We start from the raw sequence: 13,438 nt of genomic DNA, 5'->3' as shown, positions 1-13,438 counted from the left end.
CGCGAGGCACAACGCGAGATGCACCTCGCCCCAAACCATGCGACGCATGCTCCCACGCGAGCTCGACCTCGCCTTATCCCTCGCTTCGCTTGCTCCCACGCGAGCTCAAAGGCTTGTCTCGCCAGCTTCCACGCGAGCTCAGATGCTAGCCTCGCCAGCTTCTTCATCTTTTCACTACTCAATTCATTCTTTCTTCTTTCCACTATTTTCGAGCACACTTATTACTTCAAATATTTCTTTTGCTCTAATTTCATCTCCATTGTACCTACACATAAAATATACTCCATTACGCGCAAATAAAGTATAATTTAATATTAAAGCACATAAAATGTAAGGTAAATAATGTACTAAAATATAGAATTATAGCCACACATCAATACCCTACACTTAAACATTGCCCGTCCTCGAGCAATCAAACTACACTTATAGGCACGACCTTTTTAAGCAATTCTCTTAACTCATCACACCTTAGACAAGAGTGGGTTACTCTAGTGGTAAGCACCCTCCACTTCCAATCAAGAGGTTGTGAGTTCGAGTCACCCCAAGAGCAAAGTGGGGAGCTCTTGGAGGGAGGGAGCCAAGGGTCTATCGGAAACAGCCTCTCTACCCCATGGTAGGGGTAAGGTCTGCGTACACACTACCCTCCCCAGACCCCACTAGTGGGATTATACTGGGTTGTTGTTATTGTTGTTGTAAAGTACAAAGTAAAGATGAAAGGATGCAGAAATCGATGATTCTAACTCTCAACGGTTGATTACACAAGTCACTTATTTACTCTAACATGGAGGTCAATGCATTACCTTTTAAGACCGTAGGAACTCAAGATGAGACGAATTCACTCGCTCTCAGAAGTAATATTCATATGCCACAAATGATACACCATAGGCTTGCCCGCAGTATAATACTCTACTAATCGAGCTCATTCAGTCTAGGATAAAGTAGGACTTTAATTGGTTGTAATGTAGGCTGTGGGTCGGGTAGGATATATTTGGATATGAATGACTATACCTCCCTTAAGTACTTTAATACATATACCTTAACACTCAAGCCCATATTTATGTCAAACCAAAACTACACCTTTACTTCAATGTATATTACCCCATACTCCTTTAAGCACAATTACATCACTAGCCACCACCATCAAGAATTATTTTTCATACAATACAACTATATGTATATTTTTTCTTTTTCTTTCAATCCAAGTGGCTTTTATTGATATATATTTTTTTTCTTTTCAAAACGGTGCACCTTTCTCCTTATTCCATTTGTTCCATTCAAAAGCCAAATCACTACCCCACACTTTAGCTTTTACATAATTCATCACAATTCAAGTGCTCATGAGAGGTGACAAAGTTCAAATATATGGTCAATTTAAACAAAAGGTAAGGCTTGTAATGTGGTTACCAAAGAAACAAGATTACAGGCTTAAAGGGATTAACTACGTTATATGGCATTTAGGCGGGTAAACTGTATATATCTGGCTCAACAAAGAAACGCCTATATCACTTCCCAGACTGAACAAGACTACTATTTCGTTTCTCACACATACGGGGCAAGTTCTAGACATCAACTGCAATGCACAAAATACATGCAAACCTCACACAGACATGGCACATAACTCACTCGGGATTGATTTTATCATGACACTCCAGTCAAAGCAGTTAAGCAAATTTAAGAATCTACGATTTAAGGTACTTATACTAGAGTCAAAAATTGAGTCTAAGTGTCACAACCAGAGTACTCACTATTCTCAAGGCATAACACAGTCAAGAGATATCGATGCAATTCAATTCATAGCCCAGTGGTTTATAATCCTAAAAATAAAACTAACTACACCTGGTTCAACTAAAAATGCTTGGAAAAGAATCGCGACCCAAAGAAAAACCAAGGGGGAATTACTACACTACCTACAAGAAAATCTTTTTGATTTTTTTTTCTTTAGACTTAGTTCTCTCAAGAAAACTATCTAAGAGATCCATCGTCGGGAAGAGTCCAATTTGTTTCTACTTAGCAAGATGACACTACACATTTTTATCATTTTTTTTTCTAAAAGGCTAAGACGACACTAACTAAAACAAAATTAGTACATTATAACAAAAAAAAATAACTAAAACAAGACTAATATATACAAGTTACCACCCCACACTTATTTTTCATGCAATGTCCTTAGTGCATACACAAACTGACAAAACCTTGAAAACAATGAGTAGGGTGTAGGAAAACTCCCTGATCAATCCTCGTCATCGCTTTCATCCTCGAAGGCTGCCCATTCCTCATCTTCTGCTTCCTCATCATCATCTGACTGCTCCGTCTCGGCCTCGGATTGCTCAGGTGTGTTAACATCCTCATCCTCTGGGAGTCTGTAGCCATCACCAAGCCCAACCAGCTGTTGAGCATGAGCATTAAGCGGGAAACGCTCCTCCAATATGGCCCTCTCCTCTGTAGTGGCCTAACGTCCCCCAATCCTAAGCTGTAAGTCCATCATCCCATAAAAATGGGCCATAAATCCGTCATCACTAGCATTGCTCTCAGCACATGTCATTGATGGCATAACAGTCTCCTCCTTAACCCGGACACTTGTAATATCCATTAGTCGTAGGATCTGATCAATGATGTGATCGAAAGCTTTCTCCTCCTTCACCTTTTTCCTGTCTCAAGTACTGCGTTAACATGTTTGCAAAGGGCATTCAATCAATTCTCTTACTAATTCTCACTTGGGTCATCTGGTAGCGGATCAAATGACCCACATTCACCCTCTGACCCGTCTTGAGGAAATATTGCACACATGTCCTCTCACAGCTAATAAGTGTGTCATGATTGCAAGGTAGGAGCCGTGTGTTAATCAATATCGTTCATACTTGAGCCTCTGCCCTCATCTTCTTCTTGGGGAATTTCTTGTGCCGATTTGTTTTCTTATCCCGAACCCAAGCTGCCACAGAATTGACACCGCAAAGAGTGTGTCTCAACTCTCTATATGTAGGACGGGCGATGAAGTAGTCCAATGGATCCTGAGGAACATCCGGAGCACCTAAGAAATTACATATTGCCGTAGCTGAAAAATCTATCAACCGTCCACGAATCGACACCAGCTATTCCGGATCCTTTATATCAAACCCGGCATAGAATTCCCAAACCAGATTGATATTTATATCCCCTATATTTTTTAACACATAACCCCAACTCATTGATGCCTCTCCAAATTGCTTGGTTCTTGGCTTGCAGGCGATGCTCATGAATAGCAGCTTCTGGATGTACATGTTTTGGCCTACAACGCCTGTACCAATCCTTAATGTGTGGGGGTATGCTTTTGAGTCCAAACTCCCGCTGTCCTTGAGGTTGTGGACAAGTGGCTGCTATAGCTGCCACAGCTTGTAGTCCTTCACCTTGACTGGAAGTAGCTTCCCCCCTTTTCTCTTCTTCGGGGGAGGTACGAAGGGAGCCTTAGCTTTAGACAGAGCAGTGGATGTGGCTTTGCCTTTGCTGGTGTCTTTTCTTGGAGGCATATTCGTACCTACACAAGTAAGCATGAATCAGTTTAAGATGCATTGCAACATGTCAAAGCATGGTCTTGTCACCCCACACTTAAGAGTTTAACACATTATTATCAACAATTTTCGAGGTTGCTCAGACTTCACCTCATCGTTTCTTAGTATGAGAATCAAGCAATGGCACACAGGTGCTTCATCCAATTTCGAAGCAGCAGGCTGCCAGTGAGCCACCCCATACTCAAAATTTTAAAGTGGTGCACGACTACATAGCACTAGTCTTATAGTCTCGGAGACTCGGGCTCTAATGGGAACGAAGAATGCCTTGGAGGCATTATGACAAACACTTAGCATGCACTAGTGCCATGGGAGTGCTTGTAGGGGTGAGGGATTGCCTCACCCTCCCAACTCATCTTTGAAGTTCCGTACTACCGCTTGTTTACACAATAGCAACACCATTCCTATGGGGTTCATGGGGTTGGGACACACAAACACATTGTTATAATGAAAAATAATCCCTAAAATTTGTGTCCAATGTCATGCATTCACCCAACTCGAAATTGCCAAAGAATGGAGGTAGAACTCATACCTTAGATGTTTAAGAGGAGGGATTTGCCTTTGAATTGCTGTTGCAGGTGAAGGAAAGAGCAGAAGATTGCTTGTCTTCAATGGGGTTGTGAGGGAGGGGGTTTGGCAGAGTTCTTGAGTGTGTTTTGTAAGTAATGAGGTTTGGGCATTTAGGTTAGATTTTTAAGGGAGGGGGTTAAAAGAAATAAGGGAAAAAATAATTAAAATAACCAAAAATATGCACTTACCTGGTGACGCGAGGTTGCTTCCTCGCTTTACCCCTCGTGAGGCAAGCTCAAATGTGAGCTCTTGGGCATGCGGTGCGAGTCCTAACGCGAGATGCACCTCATTTTTTCCCTCGCGAGGCAAGCTCCCACATGAGCTTTTCATCAGGCGACACGAGGCTTAACGCCTTGCCCAACTCGCTGAGGACCAGGCGACACGAAGTGCAGTGTAAGACTTGCTGAAATTACCTGCAAACATGTTAGTTCCTAAAAACGAACAGAAAAATTTTGACTGCACTAAAAATCAACTACGAATTGGGTTGCCTCCCAACGAGCGCCTTAGTTAACGTCACGGCATAACGAATACAACATTACAATGGGTTGCCTCCTATGAAGCGCCTGATTTAACATCGCGGCACGACACAGGCAATCGACTTAAGGCTCGCTCAACATTGTTGGCTCTAGAAAATGAGTCACCGATACTACTTTCATCTCATCCATGCCCAAATAATGTCTCAACCTGTGACCATTGACTCTGAACTTGCGAGAGCCATCTTCTGAAGCAATCTCTACGGCTCCGGTGGGATGAATCTCTAGCACACGAAATGGTCCTGACCATCTTGACTTCAATTTACCCTGAAACAATCTCAATCTCGAATTGAATAATAGTACCACATCTCCCGGCTTAAAATTTCGCTCAAGAATATTTTTTTCATGCAGCAGTTTCATTCTTTCCTTGTATAACCTTGTACTCTCAAAAGCATGGTAATGAAACTCGTCGAGTTCATGCAGCTCTGTGACTCTACTAGTTCCAGCGGCCTCCACGTCCCGATTTAATTGTCGCAACGCCCAGAAGGATTTGTGCTCTAACTCCACCGGCAAGTGACATGCCTTTCCAAACAACAATTTATACGGTGACATACCAATTGGAGTTTTGAATGCAGTGCGGTAAGCCCATAGCGCATCATCCAATTTTCTCGCCCAATCAGTCCGAGTAGCATTTACAGTTTGGGTCAAAACACTCTTGATTTCTCTGTTTGACACCTCGACTTGCCCACTTAGTTGTGGGTGATACATAGTAGCAACTTTATGGCAAACACCATATTTCTCCAACAACTTTGCAAAGGCTCGGTTGCAGAAGTGGGTGCCCTCATAACTGATGATAGCTCTTGGAGTGCCAAATCGGGTGAAGATGTTCTTTCTCAGGAAACCAATAACTGCCTTCGCATCATTTGTTGGAAGTGCCACGGCTTCTACCCATTTCGAGACATAGTCCACCGCTACAAGTATGTACTTGTCATTATATGAGCTGACAAATGGTCCCATAAAGTCAATTCCACATACATCGAAGACTTACACCTCTTGAATTGGGTTCATGGGCATCTCATGTCGACGGGAAATATTCCCCGTCCGTTGGCACTTATCACAACTTTGCACCCAGAAGTGTGCATATTTAAACAGCGTCGGCTAATAAAAACCTGACTCCAACACTTTAGTCGTTGTCCTTACACCTCCAAAATGTCCTTCATATGGCAAAGCATGACATGCCTGCAAAATAGAAGATTGATCTATCTCGGGAATGCATCTCCGGATCATGTTATCAAGACAAATCCTGAAAAAATATGGTTCATCCCAGAAATACATGCGACAATCACGAAAAAACTTTTTCTTTTGCATGGAAGACAAGTCATAGGGAACAATACCGCTTGCCGGGTAATTTTCAATATCTGCATACCATGGTATAGCCTCAAGGCTCGTTGCTAAGAGTTGTTCATCTGGGAAAGTCTTCATGATCTCCTCCACCTCAACCTTTTTTCCGCTCTTTCAAGCCTGAACAAATGATCAGCAACTTGGTTTTCTGTTCCCTTTCGGTTCCGTAGCAGTAGCACCCATCAAATTAGGCGCGACTTTGACTCTTTTTTCTCAATTAGGTACCTGAGGGAAGCATGGTAAGTGTAAACAATTACCTTTGAGCCTATCAGGTATGACCTGAATTTATCAAATGCGAACACCACAGCTAGCATGTCTTTCTATGTCACTGTGTAGTTCAGTTGGGCGCCGCTCAAGGTTCTACTTGCATAGTAAATCGGATGCATGACTTTATCTTTTTGCTGCCCAAGAACTGCTCCCACAACATAGTCTCTTGCATCGCACATCATCTCGAAAGGTTGCCCCCAGTCGGGGGCCACTATGATTGGTGCAGTCACCAGTTTCTTCTTCAATTCCTCAAATGCTGCCCTGCAGTCATCAGAAAACACAAAAGGGTGATTTTTTCAAGCAGTTTACACAAGGGGTTAGCAATTTTGGAGAAATCTTTTATAAACCGTCTGTAGAAACCGGTGTGGACAAGGAAACTTCTTATTGCTTTGACGGAAGTGGGGGTGGTAGCTTTTCTATCACATCAACCTTTGCACGATCCACCTCAATGCCCTTACTTGACACTAGGTGCCCCAAGACTATACTTTCTTGTACCATGAAGTGGCACTTTTCCCAATTGAGCACCAGATTAGTATCCACACATCTTTTCAGCACTCTTTTCAGATTCTTTAGTCAATCATCGAATGAGTCTCCCACCGCTGAGAAATCTTCCATGAAGACCTCCATTATGTCTTCTACCATATCTGTGAAGATGGCCATCATGCACCTTTGAAATGTGGCGGGTGCATTGCATAGGCCGAACGACATTCTCCGAAAAGCGTAGATGCCATATGGACAGGTGAATGATGTTTTCTCTCTATCTTCTAAGGCAATAGAGATCTGATTATACCCCGAGTATCCATCCAGAAAGCAGAAGTGGGACCTCCCAGATAATCTATTTAGCATCTGATTAATGAACGACAAGGAAAAATGGTCTTTTTGGGTGGTCTTGTTCAATCTTCTGTAGTCCATACAAATTCATCATCCCGTGACTGTTCTTGTTGAGATTAGCTCATTGTTCTCGTTTTGCACAACAGTTATTCCATATTTCTTTGGCACACATTGAACTGGGCTAATCCAATTGCTGTCGGAGATGGAGAAAATGATTCCCGCATCTAACCACTTTATCATCTACTTTTTCACGACTTCTTTCATGTTTGGGTTCAGCCTTATTTGATGTTCTCTGGAAGGTTTGTGGCCATCTTTCAGTAAAATCTTATGCATACAGAAGGCCGGGTTGATACCCTTAATGTCTACAATTGTCCAACCAATTGCAGTTTTGCACTCTATCAATACCTGCAAAAGTTGTTCTTCCTGCACATCTAACAAACCAGATGAGATAATAACAGGTAAAATAGAGTTGGCTCCTAAGAAAGCATACATGAGATGAGGTGGTAGTGGTTTCAGTTCCAACTGTGGTGGCTCTTCGATCGATGGATTAGCTAGAGGAGTCTTTATTTCTTCTAAGTGCAAAGACTCAATTTCGAGCTCTCTTTTCCAGAACCCTTGGCCTTCAACAGCCAGCACCCACTCCGCCAAGTCCTCTCCATTTACTTCTTCTAAGTTCGTGAGACAGGCTGCTAGAGGGTCTTTAGCATCCAGAGTCTCATCTTCCTCCTCCAAAATTACATCTACAGCCTCTATTAGAGAGCAGTTAGCAAATTCACTTGGTCGCCGCATAGACTTCTGCACATTGAATGTTATATCTTCATCATTCAATCTCATTTTTAGGTCTCCAGTTTCACAATCAATCAGTGCTCTCACAGTGGCCAAAAATGGTCTTCCCAAAATTATGGGAATCTCCTCGTCAACCCGGCAGTCCAGAATGACAAAATCTGCTGGAAACACAAACTTTCCAACTTGCACTAGTACATCATCAAGGATACCTGATGGCCTCTTAACTGTCCGGTCGGCTAGCTGTAGTAACATGGATATGGGTCTTGCTCTTCCAATGCCTAACCTTTTATAAATAGCCAAGGGCATCAAGTTTATGCTTGCCCCCAAATCATGCAATGCTTTAGCAAAAGCATAGCTGCCTATTGTGTATGGGATTGTGAAACTCCCTGGGTCTGATAACTTCTCAGCTATGGGTCTTGTCACGACAACATTACAGGTCTGGGTTAGGGTAACAGTGGCCAAGTCTTGGAAGTCAAACTTGCGAGATATCAAATCCTTCATCATTTTGTCATACCCAGGCATCTTCCTCAAGGCGTCAATCAGTGGAATGTTTATCTGGATTTGTTTCAACATCTCCATGAATTTATTATACTGCTCATCTTTCTGATATTTGGTCAATCTCTGTAGGAATGGTGTTGGAGGTCGCTTCCTTCCTTTGATTTGAGTCTTATCCTGCTCAGGCACTACTTGTACTGTTGTTTCTTGTGCTACCTCAGTCTCCTTCGCAACCTCTTTTTCTTTGCTTGTGCTCTATTGTGCATGTTGTATCGTCACCTCAGTTAACCCTGTTGAATCATCTACCTCAATGGGTACTGGAACAAGTGTTTCAGTTGGTCGGCTTTCGCGAGCAAGTTCTTGCTCTAGATCTAGGTCTCTACCATTTCTTAGACTCACTGCCATCAGCTGTTTCGGGCCCTGCTCTTTTGGATTAACTTGTGTATCTGTCGGTAATGTCCCTTGGGGGCGATTATTCAGAGCCATTGATATCTGTCTTAATTGAATCTCAATACCTTTTATCTCTGATTCATGTGCGTCCACTGTCCCTTGCATTTTACCATTGGACCCAATCATTTGTTGTAACATTCCTTTAATTTCAGACAACCCATCTTCTTGTATCACTATTTATTGTTGTTGAGGTTGTTGAAAGGTTAGCTGCTGATTTTGCTGGTTGTATCCCTGTTGCCTTTGGTACAGCACAATTTGACACTGTGGTCGCATAGCTCCATGATTGCTGCTATTATTGTACTGCTGCTGTGCTGGTTTATATTGTTGATTCTGTTGCCCCTAATTCTGACCTCCTTGCCTTTATCCTCCATAGTTGGCCATATAGTTCATATCTTCCTGATAGTGTTGGTTGTCACTTTTCGCACTCCAAGAGCATGCATATGATTGGTTAATGCATGGTGTACATAAGCCCCCATTAGTCGTGTCAACTATGTGTACATGCTGCTTCTGGCCCGATTCATCGATCTTTTTGGTGAGGATACTCATTTGTGTCATCGGAGTGGCCATATTTTCGGCTATGGAGTTGTTTGGGTCCAAAGCCACTGAGTGAACTACATGAGTGATCATAGAGTCTCTTGTCATCCATCTTGAGTTTTGAGCTATTTTATCAAGTAGGATCTTGCATTCTCTGAATGATTTGCTCAAAAATGCTCCACCTGCTGAAGCATCAACATTGGCCTTTAAGTTGTCTGCCAATCCCATGTAGAACCTCTGCCCCAACATCTGATCTGGAATGCCATGATGTGGACACTTAACTAGCATACCCTTGAACCTCTCACACGTTTCTTGTAGTGTTTATGTTGGTCTCTGCCTGAAGCTCAATATCTCATCAATTTGTTTGGCAGTCTTATTGGGTGGGTAGAACTTGTTCAAAAATTGCTTGACTAATTCCTCCCAAGTAGTGATGGAGTTTATGGGGAGTGAATTAAGCCAAGTCTGAGCCTCTCCCGTCACCGAGAATGGAAACAATAACAACTTTACTGCTTCCGGTATCACATTAGTTTGCCTTTGCATGACACATATCGACAGAAAATTTTTTAGATGCTACTGAGGATCTTCAATGTAAGACCCTGAGAACAATCCCTTGTTCTACAATAAATGTAGCATGTTGTTTGTGATTTAAAATGATTCCGCTTGTATCTTAGGGACTGCAATTACGGTTGCCAGATTTTCGGCGGTGGGTTGTGCCCAATCATACAATGCTGCTTCTGGCACAAGAGGCACCACACCCTGATTGTTCGGGTCATTCGCATTATTTCTGTTGTTTGGATTTTCTATTACATCATCCATGTCTGGTTCGATTCGTTCTGTTGAGTTTTGTTGATGTTTGTCCTTCTTGCTTGCACGATTCAGTGCCTTGAAAACTTTTTCAGGATCTGATAATGCTTTAAACAATTCACCAATTCTTGAGGAGTTTCTAGGCATGCACCTATAACACCTAAGACTACAAACGTTAGAATTTCAATGTGTTTAGTTTAAAATGAAGAAAATTGACTACACTAAGAATTCTAGCACTTCTTTAGCTGCGATTAATAACACCGCCATTCCCTGGCAACAGTGCCAATATTTGATCACGCCCAACTATGCCTTATAAAAAGGATTAAGCGGTCGTTGCAAATATATTCCGGTTAACAAGTCCAGAGTCGAATCCCACAGGGAATTAACCTATTAAACACAACTACTAGACTCGCATATATTCACGCAATCAATATTCAAAAATATTTAAATAACAAATTGGATGTTTACTAACTAAATATCACGTAATGAAAATGCAGTAATTAATAACTAACTACGAACAGGTTGTAGACAAGAATTGGAATGATCTAAGGTTCTGATTTTCCCTATTGTCGGAATCCTTTCCGCTACGTTTTCTATAAATTTGCCTAAGTTTTCTCTACCGATCATGAGCTCTCTAAGTGTCGTAATTCTCTCCCGAGTAACTACCACAACTTACTAGACATATTCTTCCGAATTATGCTAGCTAGCACTAAGTTACGGCTCACTCGGATCGCACCAAGGTTTCGTTATTCCTAATCCCACCTTTAAACCCTCCGTATTGATCACTCATATACGTTAGGAGTGATGTTGTTCAACAACTACCTAAATATGTACTCTCTTCCGAGTAATACATACTAACTAGGCACAGTCGATTGAGAGCACGTCAACCAACCACAATAATAACGTAATTGAACAAATAGAGAAAATACTACGGCAAATCTATATTAACGTAACAAGAAAATCATCCTCCAATAGGTTCCATCAAAATCCTAGATTAGGAGTTTAGCTACTCATACTCATAGTAACAATATCCCAAGTATTTTGCGTAAATAAATTACAAAGTAAAGATGAAGGAATATAGAAATCGATGATTCTATCTCCCAACTGGTGTTCCACGAGCTATTCTTGCCTCCGGTCGTAAAAACTCCCCAAAAGTGGTATTTTATATCTATTTATATTTATAGAAAAAGACCTAAACGACATAAGCCAAGTATTAGTCAAAACAGGAGACGAAATAAGCCTTCAAAATCCGGATCAGGCTCGCCTCAGACCGTGCCTCGCGAGGCACAACGCGAGATGCACCTCGCCCCAGACCATGCGACGCCTGCTCCCACGCGAGCTTGACCTCGCCTTCTCCCTCGTGTCGCCTGCTCCCACGCGAGCTCAAAGGCTTGCCTTGCCAGCTTCCACGCGAGCTCAGATGCTTGCCTCGCCAGCTTCTTCATCTTTTCACTACTCAATTCATTCTTTCTTCTTTTCACTATTTTCGAGCATACTTATTACTTCAAATATTTTTTTTGCTCTAATTTCATCTCCATTGTACCTACACATAAAATAAACTCCATTACGCGCAAATAAAGTGCAATTTAACATTAAAGCACATAAAATGTAAGATAAATAATATACTAAAATATAAAATTATAGCCGCACATCACTAGTCCTATTCTTTGTCTTTATTTGTTCACTTTTGACAAGACCAATCCCCCGGTTTAGAAGTAGGCTTACCCCTAATGCACAACAAACCGTCACCGCAATCAACGTCTGATGCGCATGGTCTATTGCACGTTGTTTTTTACCAACTTGAACAAGTTTCAGCTCAATCACTCCAACATCCATAGCTATAATGTCTCGCATTGCCATTACTTGCACTTTTGGTGAGCCAACTGGCAACTGCATATATAGCCAGTACTATTAATCATAAGAATAATTTAAAAAAAGAAATTCAGAAAAGACACATGCTTGTATAAATTTAAATGGTGATGAAAAAAGGAAGGTAAAGTTATCAACCAGTAGTTGTTGGGGTGTACAAAGGAAACTGACAAATCGCATCAAACCGATAATCCGAGTCAAACCGAGAAAAAAAACCCGACTATGGTTTGATTTGATTTGGTTTGGTGTTAGAAAAAAAAACCCGACCATAATTGGTTTGGTTTGGTATTAACTAAAAAAAGTCAAACCGAAACCAAATCAACCAGACATTACATGTATACAAGTTTTAAAACTATTTTATACATAAAAATAATTATTGTAATATAATTTATAAATATTTTTTAAACTCTTTAATAGTTCTCTCTTTTAATGTATTATTTCAAGCTTAGACATAGAACTTTTGAATGATCAAATATGTTTTATAGTCCATAAAAGTTAGTAACTCAAATAAAGCCCAAAGCAAAATCAAATAAATACTAATGCTAACAAAAAAAATTAATTCAATACTAGAAATTACAATAGTATTGGATATTTCTTTTTTAGTTTTGCATTGATTTAGATAGTGAAAATGCATAACTCACTTTTAATATTATTTAGTCATGTAATTAATACTTAGTACTTATTAGTCGTACTTATTTTAACATGACTTAGTACTTTTAGATTATGTTTATTTTTATTATGGCTTATTATTAACAATATTTATCTTATGCGATTTGTTGAGTATTTTAGTATAATCATGACTCATCTCACATTATTTTGTATTATTTTATTGGGTAACATCTTATATATATAGTTATATCCTACTAGGACCTAAGAAATATTAGAACACAAATTATAAATTTTATGCTATGAAGATTTTGTCGGAAAAAACCCCCGAAAAACTCGAAAAACCCGAGAAAATATAAAAATCCGAAAAAAACCGTAACTGAAAAACCTTACTTTTGTTGGTTTGGTTTGGTTTATAGATTTAAAAATCTGAGACAATTAATTTAGTTTAATAATTGAAAAATTCGAACAAACACGCCCTATTTACACCGCAACTAGTTGCAACAAGGACGGTAATCAAGAAAAACGCAAATTTCAGTTGTGGAACCATTTGTGATGCTATAGATGAATGGGGAAGAATATATTTTATGGCAGTGTTGCTATCTCTTGATTAATAGTTGCATTTATAGACACCCATTATAGTAAAATATTCAATTTTACTTAATATCTTTAGAGACAAAAGTATCTAGTGGGACAGAGGAATCAATCCTGCACAAGTCATCACGTGAACATGCAATGCTTTGATTTAACAAATTTCTCACCATTTTCAATGCTATAAATTTCAGGAGAGTTTATGAGTTAATTATTCTA

The 13,438-nt window shown here is 40.4% G+C and overlaps 1 non-coding gene across 1 annotated transcript; it reads left to right on the top strand.

The window, feature by feature from the left end:
* The first annotated feature begins 9,608 nt into the window (after positions 1-9,608).
* Positions 9,609-9,715, top strand: LOC142173994 (small nucleolar RNA R71). Its single transcript, XR_012703358.1, has one exon. It is a non-coding gene; the product is annotated as a small nucleolar RNA R71 (small nucleolar RNA).
* The last annotated feature ends 3,723 nt before the right edge of the window (positions 9,716-13,438 follow it).

Source organism: Nicotiana tabacum, chromosome 19 (genome assembly GCF_000715075.1).
Source record: "Nicotiana tabacum cultivar K326 chromosome 19, ASM71507v2, whole genome shotgun sequence".
In the NCBI taxonomy this organism is placed as follows: domain Eukaryota; kingdom Viridiplantae; phylum Streptophyta; class Magnoliopsida; order Solanales; family Solanaceae; genus Nicotiana; species Nicotiana tabacum.
Note: the sequence above shows the minus strand (reverse complement) of the source record. Positions and strands in the feature narration are given on the sequence as shown.